Source organism: Ranitomeya imitator, chromosome 6, assembly GCF_032444005.1.
Source record: "Ranitomeya imitator isolate aRanImi1 chromosome 6, aRanImi1.pri, whole genome shotgun sequence".
Lineage (NCBI taxonomy): Eukaryota > Metazoa > Chordata > Amphibia > Anura > Dendrobatidae > Ranitomeya > Ranitomeya imitator.
The window spans coordinates 503,983,311-503,997,933 of NC_091287.1; the positions used below are offsets into that span (position 1 = coordinate 503,983,311).

The 14,623-nt window shown below is 43.5% G+C and overlaps 1 protein-coding gene across 2 annotated transcripts in view; it reads left to right on the forward strand.

The window, feature by feature from the left end:
* Positions 1-4,136: 4,136 nt before the first annotated feature.
* The window catches only part of FZD6 (frizzled class receptor 6), a 106,101-nt gene continuing 95,614 nt past the window's right edge, over positions 4,137-14,623 (forward strand). Inside the window, exon 1 of one of the 2 annotated variants that reach the window (XM_069731733.1) lies at positions 4,137-4,294. The gene's annotated coding sequence lies outside the window, so the exon portion shown is untranslated. Of the gene's footprint in view, positions 4,295-5,805; positions 5,828-14,623 lie in introns of those variants that run through there. The other variant, XM_069731734.1, reaches the window with a different exon arrangement.

Here is a 14,623-nt window from a genome sequence, read left to right on the forward strand (position 1 = left end):
CTGTGCAGGCGTATTTATGTCCTGTTGAGGGCAGAGCAAAGTACTGCAATGCGCAGGTGGCGGGAAAGGTCAAAGAGCCCCAGCGCATGTGCTCTGCAGTACCTTGCTCTGCCCTCGACAGGGCAGAGAAGTACGCCCACGCAGGAACGCTGTGCCGAGGAGACTGTGTGGATGACAAAGCAACCAGGAGGATGGGGATAGTAAGAAGAAGAGTGACACCCACCGGACCACCCCGCAGGTGAGTATAATAAAAGGTGTTTTTCTTCTCTTACAGGTTGGGTTGGGGGAAGATATACAGCCTTATAGAATGCTGTATATCAGCCCTGAATGGTGATGGCCGTAACTTATACCGGCCAAAACTGGAGACAGGTTCATTTTAAGATTAAATGCTGTGTTGTCACACATCTTTCTCACCATATTCACTAAGCTACCATTATAGCATTATTATTATTAGACATTTTTATAGCGCCATTTTTTCATGGCGCTTTACATGTGAAAAGAGGCAAATATAGAAAAATAATATAGATAAAGTACAATAATATAGATAAAGTACAATAAACATGAGCAAAAACAAGGCACACACAAATAAAGAAGGAGAGACGACCCTGCCCGCGAGGGCTCACAGTCTACAGCGGATGGGTGAGGATACACTAGGAGAGGGTAGAGCTGGTTGTGTGGTGGTTCAGCAGACTAAGGATCACTGCAGGTTGTAGGCTTGTCGGAGGAGGTGAGTCTTCAGGTTCTTTTTGAAGGTTTCCGTGGTAGGCGAGAGTCTGAGGTGTTGGGGTAGAGAGTTCCAGAGTATTGGGGAAGCACGGGAGAAGTCTTGTATGCGGTTGTGGGAAAAGGAGATGAGAGGGGAGTAGAGGAGGAGATCTTGTGAGGATCGGAGGGTGCGTGTAGGTAAGTACCGGGAGACGAGGTCACAGATGTATGGAGGAGACAGGTTGTAGATGGCGGTGTCATAGTAAGGGTTTTGAACTGGAGCCTCTGGACAATAGGAAGCCTGTGAAGGGCTTTGCATAGGGGAGAGGCTGAGGAATAGCGGGGAGACAGGTCGATTAGTCGGTTAGCAGAATGTAGGATGGATTGGAGTGGTGCCAGAGTGCTAGAGGGGAGGCCAGAGAGTAGGAGGTTGCAGTAGTCGAGGCGGGAGATGATAAGGGCGCGCACTAGTGTTTTTGTGGTTTCGTTGTCAAGGAATGCGCGGATCCAGGAAATATTTTTGAGTTTGAGACGGCAGGAGGAGGCAAGGGCTTGGATATGTGGCTTGAAGGAGAGGATCACCCCGAAGCACCGAGTGTGCAGGACTGGGGAAAGTGAGCAGCCATTGACATTGATAGATAGGTTTGGTGGAGGGGTAGAGTGAGAAGGGGAAAGATGATGAATTCTGTTTTGTCCATGTCCAGTTTTAGAAAGCGAGCAGAAAAGAAGGCCGAGATAGCAGACAGACAGTGTGGCATTTTGGTCAGAAAGGAGGTGAGGTCAGGTCCGGATAGGTAGATCTACCATTATTGGTGGTTGTAGAATTGTATTATTTAACTTTGGCTTTGGAAAGGAAAAGAAAAAGATTTGGAGAAACCCTATTTAAATGACAGTGACATTAGCAACTTCACTGTAGTCCACCTGGGATAAACCCATTTACAATTATTGATGACTGCAGACTATAGCGTTACATAATGAGGCACTGGGGTGGGGTGGGCACCAGACTAGCTAAAATGGCACTATAAGGCCTCATTCAGACGTCCATTTTTCAACTACTTTCAAAAACTAATCATAGAAATGTCCATTCTGAGTCGTGGATCAAAAGTCTATGGATCCATGAAAATCAGCCAACAGATGGCATCAGTGTGCTGTTCGTGATTAACATTGTAATGTATTGGAGAAGCTTTGTAATTCATTTTTTTTATATGAGAAAATCACTGATGAAATACCAAACACCGATAAAAATTGGATGAAAAATACTGATGACGTTAGGACCGTTTTTTAGCTAAAAATCACTAACATCTGATTGAGACCTAAATGGTGGCATTGTGGTCACCTAGTTCATCCACAGAATTTATGGATGACCCATGGAGGGACCCTACAGCAGTGCTGTAACTTGAAGCTTGTAGGCCCCAATCACAAATCTTCTACAGGGCCCCCAACTAGCATGGGTCTTCAATGAACTTGGTCTCCTATGGTCCAAAAAGGAGCTTTTGGTCTCCCCTAGGCTTTAGGCAGCCAGTAGAGCTGCACCAACGCACACCAATGATCATAGTAACATAGTAACATAGTTAGTAAGGCCGAAAAAAGACATTTGTCCATCCAGTTCAGCCTATATTCCATCATAATAAATCCCCAGATCTACGTCCTTCTACAGAACCTAATTGTATGATACAATATTGTTCTGCTCCAGGAAGACATCCAGGCCTCTCTTGAACCCCTCGACTGAGTTCGCCATCACCACCTCCTCAGGCAAGCAATTCCAGATTCTCACTGCCCTAACAGTAAAGAATCCTCCTCTATGTTGGTGGAAAAACCTTCTCTCCTCCAGACGCAAAGAATGCCCCCTTGTGCCCGTCACCTTCCTTGGTATAAACAGATCCTCAGCGAGATATTTGTATTGTCCCCTTATATACTTATACATGGTTATTAGATCGCCCCTCAGTCGTCTTTTTTCTAGACTAAATAATCCTAATTTCGCTAATCTATCTGGGTATTGTAGTTCTCCCATCCCCTTTATTAATTTTGTTGCCCTCCTTTGTACTCTCTCTAGTTCCATTATATCCTTCCTGAGCACCGGTGCCCAAAACTGGACACAGTACTCCATGTGCGGTCTAACTAGGGATTTGTACAGAGGCAGTATAATGCTCTCATCATGTGTATCCAGACCTCTTTTAATGCACCCCATGATCCTGTTTGCCTTGGCAGCTGCTGCCTGGCACTGGCTGCTCCAGGTAAGTTTATCATTAACTAGGATCCCCAAGTCCTTCTCCCTGTCAGATTTACCCAGTGGTTTCCCGTTCAGTGTGTAATGGTGACATTGATTCCTTCTTCCCATGTGTATAACCTTACATTTATCATTGTTAAACCTCATCTGCCACCTTTCAGCCCAAGTTTCCAACTTATCCAGATCCATCTGTAGCAGAATACTATCTTCTCTTGTATTAACTGCTTTACATAGTTTTGTATCATCTGCAAATATCGATATTTTACTGTGTAAACCTTCTACCAGATCATTAATGAATATGTTGAAGAGAACAGGTCCCAATACTGACCCCTGCGGTACCCCACTGGTCACGGCGACCCAGTTAGAGACTATACCATTTATAACCACCCTCTGCTTTCTATCACTTAGCCAGTTACTAACCCATTTACACACATTTTCCCCCAGACCAAGCATTCTCATTTTGTGTACCAACCTCTTGTGCGGCACGGTATCAAACGCTTTGGAAAAATCGAGATATACCACGTCCAATGACTCACCGTGGTCCAGTCTATAGTTTACCTCTTCATAAAAACTGATTAGATTGGTTTGACAGGAGCGATTTCTCATAAACCCATGCTGATATGGAGTTAAACAGTTATTCTCATTGAGATAATCCAGAATAACATCCCTCAGAAACCCTTCAAATATTTTACCAACAATAGAGGTTAGACTTACTGGCCTATAATTTCCAGGTTCACTTTTAGAGCCCTTTTTGAATATTGGCACCACATTCACACAGATCACACAGATTCCAGCAATTAAAATTAGGAAAACCTCTGTTGCTGCAGTGAGGATAACTCTATGGCTGATCAGCTAATATTCTTTATTTCTCTCTGACCTTATACTTTACTGCCTGTGGAGTTTACACTGTCTGGTGTCACCGAGGCATAAACTAGGTCACGTCTGGTCTTCTAAGAGCAGCTTTCACTGAGAACAGCAGACAGGAGACGATCAATAAATCCATAGATCTGATTGTCCCTGTCCCATAAATGCCAATTGTATAGTCTGGAGCTAATCACTAGTGAAAGTTAAGAAGAGAAAGGGGGCAGGAGCAACCAATCAGAGGGCGTGCCTGTAAGATGGGGGCTGGCGCATCCAATGAGAGGGCGTGCTCAGGAGAAGGGGGGCTGCTGCAGCCAATCAGACCGCGGGCTTCAAAGTGAACTTCAGGAACTTCTCACCGTGGGAGAGCAGCAGGCACGGAGGGTCATCGCTCACGGTGCGGGCGGGTGCTGGGTGTGTGGAATCCGGGTGATCGCCCGAGGGTGACACTAGGTGGATTATATCAGCTCGGTGATCCTGGAAAGTCTGTCCTCCCTGCAGGTAAGATCCAGCACTGGTCCTCATTCTGGGGTCTGTCCGTGCTGCTCTGAGGGTGGGGAGGAGGGATGACAGGCAGGGAAAGGAGGAGGCTGGGGACAATGGCAGCCGGGAGGGCAAAAGAGCAGCCAGGGGGACAACACAGAGACAGCAGTGAAAAGATCAGCAGGAAGAATGGAAGAAGTGAGCGATAAAGGAGGAGAAGGAGAAAGGGGTTCTATTCTGTCCTAGAGACAGGTGCACTGGTGTCATGGGGGCAATGGAAGCTGTGCTGATATGGGGAGGCTGTGCAGATATGGGGAGGCTGTGCAGATATGGGGAGGCTGTGCAGATATGGGGAGGCTGTGCAGATATGGGGAGGCTGTGGTGTATGGGGAGGCTGTGCAGATATGGGGAGGCTGTGCCAGTATGGGGAGGCTGTGCCAGTATGGGGAGGCTGTGGTGTATGGGGAGGCTGTGCCAGTATGGGGAGGCTGTGCCGGTATGGGGAGGCTGTGCCGATATGGGGAGGCTGTGCAGATATGGGGAGGCTGGTGTATGGGGAGGCTGTGCCGATATAGGGAGGCTGTGCCGGTATGGGGAGGCTGTGCCGGTATGGGGAGGCTGTGCCGGTATGGGATGCTATGCTACAGGTACGGACTGGGGCTGAAATTCAGCCCTGGCATTTGAAATCACTCAGGCCCATGTTGTCCTCGTCCCCAAGAACCAGATGGGATATATTACTAATATTACCCTGGATGGAGGAAAGAAAGATTTACTACATGACTAATATTTCAAATGATACCCTTGACCTCCTGGGGTAGGTGACTGAGTCAGTGACTTTGTGCTTCATCACAACTGTTAACAGTATGGGTGTCCTGAGAACATCGATTCTGTTAACAATGTAGCAGACAAAGCAGCCCACAACCAGACCGGCCCTTCTGGCATTTGCCAGAATTGCCCAATGGCCAGTCCGGCCCTGCTATGCTATATGGCAGGCTGGACTGTATGGGAGGCTATGCTATATGGCAGGCTGGACTGTATGGGAGGCTATGCTATATGGCAGGCTGGACTGTATGGGAGGCTATGCTATATGGCAGGCTGGGCTGTATGGGAGTCTGTTGGAGAATTCTTCAGTCGCATGATGCAACTATTTATTTATTTCATTTTTTATTTTGAAACTCGACTCCCACATGGATATTGCTTCCCATTGAGGTCTGTTGCAATATCTGCTGCTGTTTCATGACTTTATGAATGTGCGACTAATGCGGTACCGGATCTGTGCTAATCTGGCCATACACATAGATGGCATTTGGCTGACTGCTAACAGCTTGTATTCACATGGAGTTTTGTTAAGTGGATTCTCTCCAAAATCCCACTCAGAATGACTTGGGAAAACTCTTCCTATTTACTATCAAGGAATATCAACTACTGTTTATAGAATTTGTTTTTTTTTATTTTCTCTGAAAGGGAATCTGTCAGCAGGTTTTTGCTACCTCCTCTGGGAGCAGCATGATGTAGACAAAGAGGAGCTGAATCCACCATGTATCACGTAAGGTATGTTTCCACGTTCAGGAAACGCTGTGTTGAGCCGCAGCGTCCAGATGTTACAGCATAGTGGAGGGGATTTAATGCAGTAAAAGACGCATGCGGCAGACCCGCGGAAACGCACATGCGGTGCGTCTTTTAAGAATGCAGCATGTCCTTACATTGCAGAAAAAAACGCAAGGACAACACAGGTGACCTGCCAGTGACCTCAGGTGCAGATTTGGTCAGGATTTTACCTGCATAAAATCCTGACCAAATCCTGAATGTGAACACATACCCTTAGATTACTGGGTGCAGCCGTTCTCACAGAATCAGAGCTTTTAGAGTTAGCAATACAGCAGAGCTGAGGAAGCTAACCCCGCCCACACCATGCTCTCTTTGTAGAAAATCCATAGACATGTGCTCTTCACAGCCGGGGGCGTTGTCGGACTAGGCGGCATATGCTGCTGTCCAGCAATGATAAGCTTCCCCTACTAAAATAATCATTGCACGCAAACAAAAGAATGGAGCTTGATAAGAGACGCATCTCTGAAATTTATGTTTTAACTTCTACAGCATGCTGTCTTCAAATTACATAGGAAAAACCTGCTGATGGATTCCATTTAAAGGGCATCTGTCAGAAGAATGCACCCTTCTAAGCCGTCTATTTAGGCATGCAGGTCATAGAAAGATGAATAAAATGTTACCTTGGTTTCTGTGAGCCAATGTTTTATTCCAGATAAATCCACTCTCTTACTATGTGAATGAGCTGTTCAGATCTATGGGCGGGACATAGATCTCCCTGAGAATCTGCCTCCAGAGCTTATTTTAAATGAAAGGGGGCGTTACCAGTGTGAGACATGTAATGACTGACAGGCCAATCTCCTGATCTACATGTCTCACACTGATAACTTCCCCTTTCATTTAACATAAGATACTCGGAGAGATCTATGTCCGGCCCATAGTCCTGAACAGCTCATTTACATATTAAGGAAAACATGGATTTCTCTTGAATAAGACATCGGATCGCAGATATTGAGGTATCCCTGTATTCAGCTTCCTATGACCTACATGTCCATATAGACGCTTAGGAGGGTAGATCCTACTGACAGATCCCATTTTAAGACCTTTAGAGGTTTTTGAAAAACACCTGATTAGGGGAGAGAGAGTTCATGTCACTTTTTGCTCAGATCTTGATGGAATCCGCTCCAAAATGAGCACTGTCCAATCACAAGACTGCAAAAAAACGCTTTCAAAACTGTTTCAGGAAAAGGAAAACTCATTGTTTTTTGATTGCCTTAAAACTGTGTGAACATGGCCGGAGGGGGATTAGTGACTGATATTTCTAGTGCTGTGCGAACACACCCAAATAGAGACGAGCAAAGTCTTTTTTCTGAGTTTTTGAGAGTGGAAACTTTCTAAAATCCTCCTCTGAAGCTTGAAGTTTCCACTTCAAAAACTCAGCATAAAGCCTCCCCCTTAGGGCTTTTCAGACGAGCAGATTATACAGACGCGCACTGTTATGAAAGGCAATTCAGTACCACAATGGACATAGCGGTCAGAGCACATACAGTGATCTGACAATAACCCCAAATCATAGAACGAGCTCTGAGACGTGGGAACTCTGCAGACCGCAATCCCCAATCCTCTCCAAACAACACTAGAGGCAGCCGTGGATTGCGCCTAACTCTGCCTATGCAACTCGGCAAAGCCTGAGAAACTAACTAGCCTGAAGATAGAAAATAAGCCTACCTTGCCTCAGAGAAATACCCCAAAGGAAAAGGCAGCCCCCCACATATAATGACTGTGAGTTAAGATGAAAAGACAAACGTAGAGATGAAATAGATTCAGCAAAGTGAGGCCCGACTTTCTTAACAGAGCGAGGATAGAAAAGGCAACTTTGCGGTCTACACAAAACCCTAAAGAAAACCACGCAAAGGGGGCAAAAAGACCCTCCGTACCGAACCAACGGCACGGAGGTACACCCTTTGCGTCCCAGAGCTTCCAGCAACAAATTAGACAAGCTGGACAGAAAAAAATAGCAAACAAATAGCAAAGAAGCACTTAGCTATGCAGAGCAGCAGGCCACAGGAATGATCCAGGGAAAAACAAGTCCAACACTGGAACATTGACAGGAAGCCAGGATCAAAGCATTAGGTGGAGTTAAGTAGAGAAGCACCTAACGACCTCACCAGATCACCTGAGGGAGGAAACTCAGAAGCCGCAGTACCACTTCCCTCCACCAACAGAAGCTCACAGAGAGAATCAGCCGAAGTACCACTTGTGACCACAGGAGGGAGCTCTGCCACAGAATTCACAACAGCGCACTAGTCGTACCGCAGCACTGTCTAATGTAATTCAGTTTGGCTGTGTTCAGTCCAAATTACAATTTAATTTTAAAAAAACAAATCGCAACCTGCACAATCCTCTTCCGTGTATCGGATGAGACTCACCCGTTCAAGTTTCAGTAAAAAAAAAAAAAAAAAAAAAAAATTGGATCCCATATAGATCTGTATAGCACTCAGTTTTTATTTTTTTTACAGATCCATTGCAATTATTAACATAGGAAACTGTATTTTGTATTTTTAAAATACTACTTTATAAAAACAAGGATTCAATATGGACAAAAAAATAGAAGATGAATGCAGATGACTGTAGAGATGAAAATTGTTATATATATATATAAAATATACTAGCTGAAGAGCCCGGCGTTGCCTGGGCATAGTAAATATCTGTGGTTAGTTATAGGACCTCACTTCTCTTATTTTCCCATCATGCCTCTCATTTTCCCAATCACATCTTTCATTTTCCCCCTCACTCCTCTCATTCCCCCCTAACACTTGTCATTTCGACCTCACATCTGTCATTTTCCGATCACTCCACTATTTTCCCTCACTCCTCTCATTTTGCCCTCACACCTTTTCATTTTCACCTCACACCTCTCATTTTCACCTCCGTATATACATGTTTGTCATCTCCCTTATATAGTATACACCTGTATGTCATCTCCTGTGTATAGTATATACCTGCTGTGTGTCATCTCCCCTGTATATAGTATATACCTGCTGTGTGTCATCTCCCCTGTATATAGTGTATACCTGCTGTGTGTCATCTCCCCTGTATATAGTATATACCTGTATGTCATCTCCTATATATAGTATATACCTCTGTCATCTCCTTCTATATATATATATATAGTATATATCTGTGTCATCTCCCCTGTATATAGTATATATCTGTGTGTCATCTCCTCCTGCATATAGTATATACCTGTATGTTATCTTCTATATATAGCATATACCTGTATGTCATCTCCTCCTGTATATAGTATATACCTGTATGTCATCTCCTCCTCTATATAGTATATACCTGTGTGTCATCTCCCCTGTATATAGTATATACGTGTGTCATCTCCCCTGTATATAGTATATATCTGTGTCATCTCCACTGTATATAGTATATATCTGTATGTCATCTCCTCCTGTATTAGACCTCGTTCACACATTATTTGCTCAGTATTTTTACCTCAGTATTTGTAAGCTAAATTGGCAGCCTGATAAATCCCCAGCCAACAGGAAGCCCTCCCCCCTGGCAGTATATATTAGCTCACACATACACATAATAGACAGGTCATGTGACTGACAGCTGGCGTATTTCCTCTATGGTACATTTGTTGCTCTTGTAGTTTGTCTGCTTATTAAGCAGATTTTTATTTTTGAAGGATAATACCAGACTTGTGTTTGTTTTAGGGCGAGTTTCGTTTGTCAAGTTGTGTGTGTCGAGTTGCATGTGACAGGTTAGTGTAGCAAGTTGTGTGCAGCAAGTTTTGCGCATGGCGAGTTTTGCGCATAGCGAGTTTTGTTTGGTGCCTTTTGAGTATGTGCAAGTTTTGTGTGAGGCAACTTTTGCATGTATTGCAACTTTTGTGCATGTGGCAATTTTTCCACGTGTGCAAGTTTTGCGTGTGGCGAGTTTTCCATGAGGTGAGTTTTGCACTTGTGGCGAGTTTTACGTGAGCCTAGTTTTTGCATGTGGCGAGTTTTGCGTGTGGCGAGTTTTGAGCGGCGACTTTTGTGTTTCGACTTTTATGTGGCGAGGTTGGTGTATTTGTGGTGAAATGTGTGCTGAGGGTGGTATATGTGTTCAAGCACGTGGTAGTGTGTGGCGCATTTTGTGTGTGTGTTCATATCCCCGTGTGTGGTGAGTATCCCATGCCGGGGCCCCACCTTAGCAACTGTACGGTATATACTCTCTTGCGCCATCGCTCTCACTCTTTAAGTCCCCCTTGTTCACATCTGGCAGCTGTCAATTTGCCTCAAACACTTTTCCTTTCACTTTTCCCCATTATGTAGATAGGGGCAAAATTGTTTGGTGAATTGGAAAGCGCGGGGTTAAAATTTCACCTCACAACATAGCCTATGACGCTCTCGGGGTCCAGACGTGTGACTGTGCAAAATCACACACATTCAGCTTTATATATTATATGTATGTATGTATGTATGTATGTATGTTTTCTCATGAGCTCCCCTGACTCTGGTTTTAGAATATGAGGTTGGGTGTTAAAATCCAAGATGCCTGATTCTTGTTTTTCCTGATTGCTGATGTTGAGGGTATACAGACTAGTTACTTGGAGTCTCCGAGATTGACCTGATATTATGTGATAAGATCAGATTTAGTTCATTGTAGGGCTGGAGATAAGCTGCTGCCAGACAACTTCATTGGCGGAGTGAAAACGTGGAGATCAGTTAAAATCGATCTGGTCCCAACCTACTATGTATAAAATTGTCAGTAGATCACATGAAAATTGGATCTACCACCTATATCCAGTATGTATGGCCGTCTGAGCGACATGATGACATCCTTCACCCGTAGATTAAGGCTATGCTCACATGCATCAGCTGCTTTTGGCATTCAGAGTTTTATTTATTTACTTACTATGCTTTACTTACATATCGCTAACATATTCCGCAGCACTTTACACACATTATCATCACTGTCCCCATTGGGGCTCACAATCTAAATTCCCTATCTGTATGTCTTCGGAGTGTGGGAGGAAACTGGAGAATCTGGAAGAAACCCACGCAAACACGGGGAGAACATACAGACTCCTTGCAGATGTTGTCCTTGGTGGGATTTGAACCAAGGGTTGCAAAGCTGCGGTGCTAGCCACTGAGCCACCGTGCTGCCCTAAATATGCTAGTTATTGCAGTGTTTAGGGGTGCGAATGACATGTGTGTTTTCATTTACAGTAATTGTTTAATAAAGTTGGGGGGGGGGAGGTTTGCAGCATTTTTGCACTTTTTGCCTTCTATGGGTGCCAAAAACAATGGAACAATTGACATGCTGCACATTTCAAAAACACTCTAGTTCTCAAATTCACGGGTGGAAAAAAAAAAAAAAAAGCAAGTACAACAGATTTTTGAAATCTTGTAGCTTTTTCTGGTACTGTAAAATTAAAAAACAGTTGTTTTTTTTTGCATAAAAGGAGCCTCAAATGCAACATATGAACATATAAATTATACTAGAAAATCCTTCTTCTATAATCTATATATCCGGCATAGCATGGGGGTTTATCTTGTAGATTCCCTCTTGATATTTCATGTTTTTTAATTGTTTGGTATTTTTCCACATTGTTTATACAAATGAAAGTATTTGGGTAATTATTGTTAAATGATCGCATCTCAATGTCTCCGTCCTGACCGTCTGCACGAAAGCCTGGCAGCCTTGTCTGGAGCTTTTCCTACCCTGAGATGCTCCATGGGCCCGGTGTAATTATCCCGCTTCTCCAGAGTTCACCTATTATCACTTTTTAATGACATGTTGGTGATTCGGTCTCCACAAAGCCGGGAGTTACGTGACACTTTGTATAGTCAATTGTTTAATTGTAGACTTCTTCTTTTACCAAATGACAGCCCAGTGCAGAATTTCTGGATGATGAGAGATTGGGAAGGAGGGGAACCAGGAACCGCCTAAACCTCTGGTAATGATTCTTCACTAGATGATCATCACCTAAATTCCTATCTGTCGGGCTTTGTTCATATTGTGTTTTACCGTCACGTCAGAAGCTCTGGAAAATGGGACTTGGGTCATTGACTGCAATGGTGCAGACAGTCACTGAGGGTATAATTTTCGGCCATATGTGCTTATTTATGACTGGCACCAAGACGTGGTAAGCTCATACCCCTATATCCCATTCTTCCAGGGCATTGGACGTAAGCCCCTAAGGAGCAACTGACATAAGGATAACCCGCAATGTGAACCTGGCCTTAGAAAAAGATTCATTATGTGTGAAACCTTTCTTGTATCCATTGCTCTCTCTATCTCATGTAAATTTGTCACTTCTAGCTCATATGTATCCATTCCATGTCCATTTTTATAAAGTTATGCGTTAATCGCTCATAACTATTTGTGCAACTGTGGTTCTTCCAAAAAGCGTGTTTTGTTTTTTTTGTTTTTTTTAAATTTGCAAAATTTTTACTTGCAAAACCAGGAACTCAATAATACCTAATACAGACACATATATAGTGTGTGTGTGTGTGTGTGTGTGTGTGTGTGTGTGTGTGTGTGTGTGTGTGTGTGTGTGTGTGTGTGTATGTATATATATATATATATATATATATATGGGATTGTACTCGCTCAGATGCTTAGGAGATAACAGGAGGCACACTCTCTTCAGTGTTCAAGTGGGTTTATTGCTCCATAAACCACATAGCAGCATGAACAACAGGTAAACAGTCTTACGTCAGACAGATGAATCCTCAATGTCCATAGTAGAGCTCCGCTCTCTCTCAGACGTCTGTCCCCACTTGGAACCGTCCAACACACAGGCCACTCTGCAGTGTCCAGCCAGGACACATGGAAGTCTGTCCACTCTTGCAGACTCCCAAACACACTCACCACATGGGCTACACACACCTCTTTACATAAGTGTAACCACACCCAGATGCCTGTCACATGGCCAGTCAGGTGAGTGTGACATCACCACAGGTCATTCAACACAAAACTATCTTAGGTATTCAAACACGCCTCTTAGGGTGGGTTTGTAGGTGACTGAACCCACCCATCTCTCCAATCACCTGGAAGCCTTCCCAATGTAAACAAATCCCTCAGCAGTAGATCTGCTTGAGCAAAACATACCCAGGCTTCCATCACAGGGCCACCCACCTCTGCGATACATAGTGTCCATTAATCACATGACCTTTAGCCACGCTACAATATACAGTATATATATATATATATATATATATATATATATATATATATATATATATATGTATACAAGAATAAATGGAACCTTTTTTTCTTTTTCTCATTGTTCTCGTTCACATTTTTTATTTTTTTTTGCAATCCATTTTTTGTTTTAGTAACCTAGTTAGTAAGGCCGAAAAAAGACATTTGTCCATCCAGTTCAGCCTATATTCCATCATAATAAATCCCCAGATCTACGTCCTTCTACAGAACCTAATAATTGTATGATACAATATTGTTCTGCTCCAGGAAGACATCCAGGCCTCTCTTGAACCCCTCGACTGAGTTCGCCATCACCACCTCCTCAGGCAAGCAATTCCAGATTCTCACTGCCCTAACAGTAAAGAATCCTCTTCTATGTTGGTGGAAAAACCTTCTCTCCTCCAGACGCAAAGAATGCCCCCTTGTGCCCGTCACCTTCCTTGGTATAAACAGATCCTCAGCGAGATATTTGTATTGTCCCCTTATATACTTATACATGGTTATTAGATCGCCCCTCAGTCGTCTTTTTTCTAGACTAAATAATCCTAATTTCGCTAATCTATCTGGGTATTGTAGATCTCGCATCCCCTTTATTAATTTTGTTGCCCTTTGTTTTGAGCCTGTTCTCATCATGAGTGTGCCATCTTCTTCTTTTATTCTAAACAAGGGGAAAAATAATGTTGCATCTCCTAACTTGAGTGATTAAAAAACGGACACTAAAGTTCTTGCATTAAAGAAAAATGTGAAAAATGGATGTCACGCTGATAGTAAAAACAGGCACACAAATGAAAAATGGATACTGTCAATTCAGATACTATCCAGATGAGACTGTCCATTTTAGGACAGGTGCAGACGAGTGTATTTTCGGTCAGAGTGCGATCCAACCATACATCGGACCAATGAGGCCATGCAGGCATTCAATATTTTACTCAGTCTGCCCGAGGAAAAAAAATTGCTGTATGCCCGAGTTTGATCTGATATTCGGATCGTACTTTACCTTGCAAGTCCATGGAAACCATCGCACTGCACTCAGGTGACATCTGAGTGCAGTCCGATATCAGTGCACTGACAGAATGGAGAAGATGTTGATATTGGATTTTCACGTTTTCTTAATCGCATTTACAGAACTATAATGTAAACATTTGCGCTGAGGTCGGCCAGCGTCTATGAAGTGTTTTCACAGGTGTGGATGTGTTTATTTTCACTGGTGATTCCTACGTGTCACATTGTAATGACAGGAGCGAGACTTCCATGATCTATAATTTTAAGCCTTTTTTTTTTTTATGTTGTAAGGAACAAGAGATCACCGAGAAGCAACACCGTGCCTCATTTATCAAAACTATCTTTTGTCAGCCATAGCAACCAATCAGAGCTCTGCTTTCATTTGTAAAAGTACTCTGGATAAATGAAAGCTGTGCTGTGATTGGTTGCTATTGGCAACCAAGACTGTTTTGAGAAATGAGGCCTATTTTGTTCCGTTGCTTACTTGTTGTATTCTGCCACTATAATATGGACGACTTTCAGCATCTGTAGCAGAAGTGCAACACTCAAACCCTACTGAACCAAACTTGGATCTCCACAGGGTTTCGTGGCGAC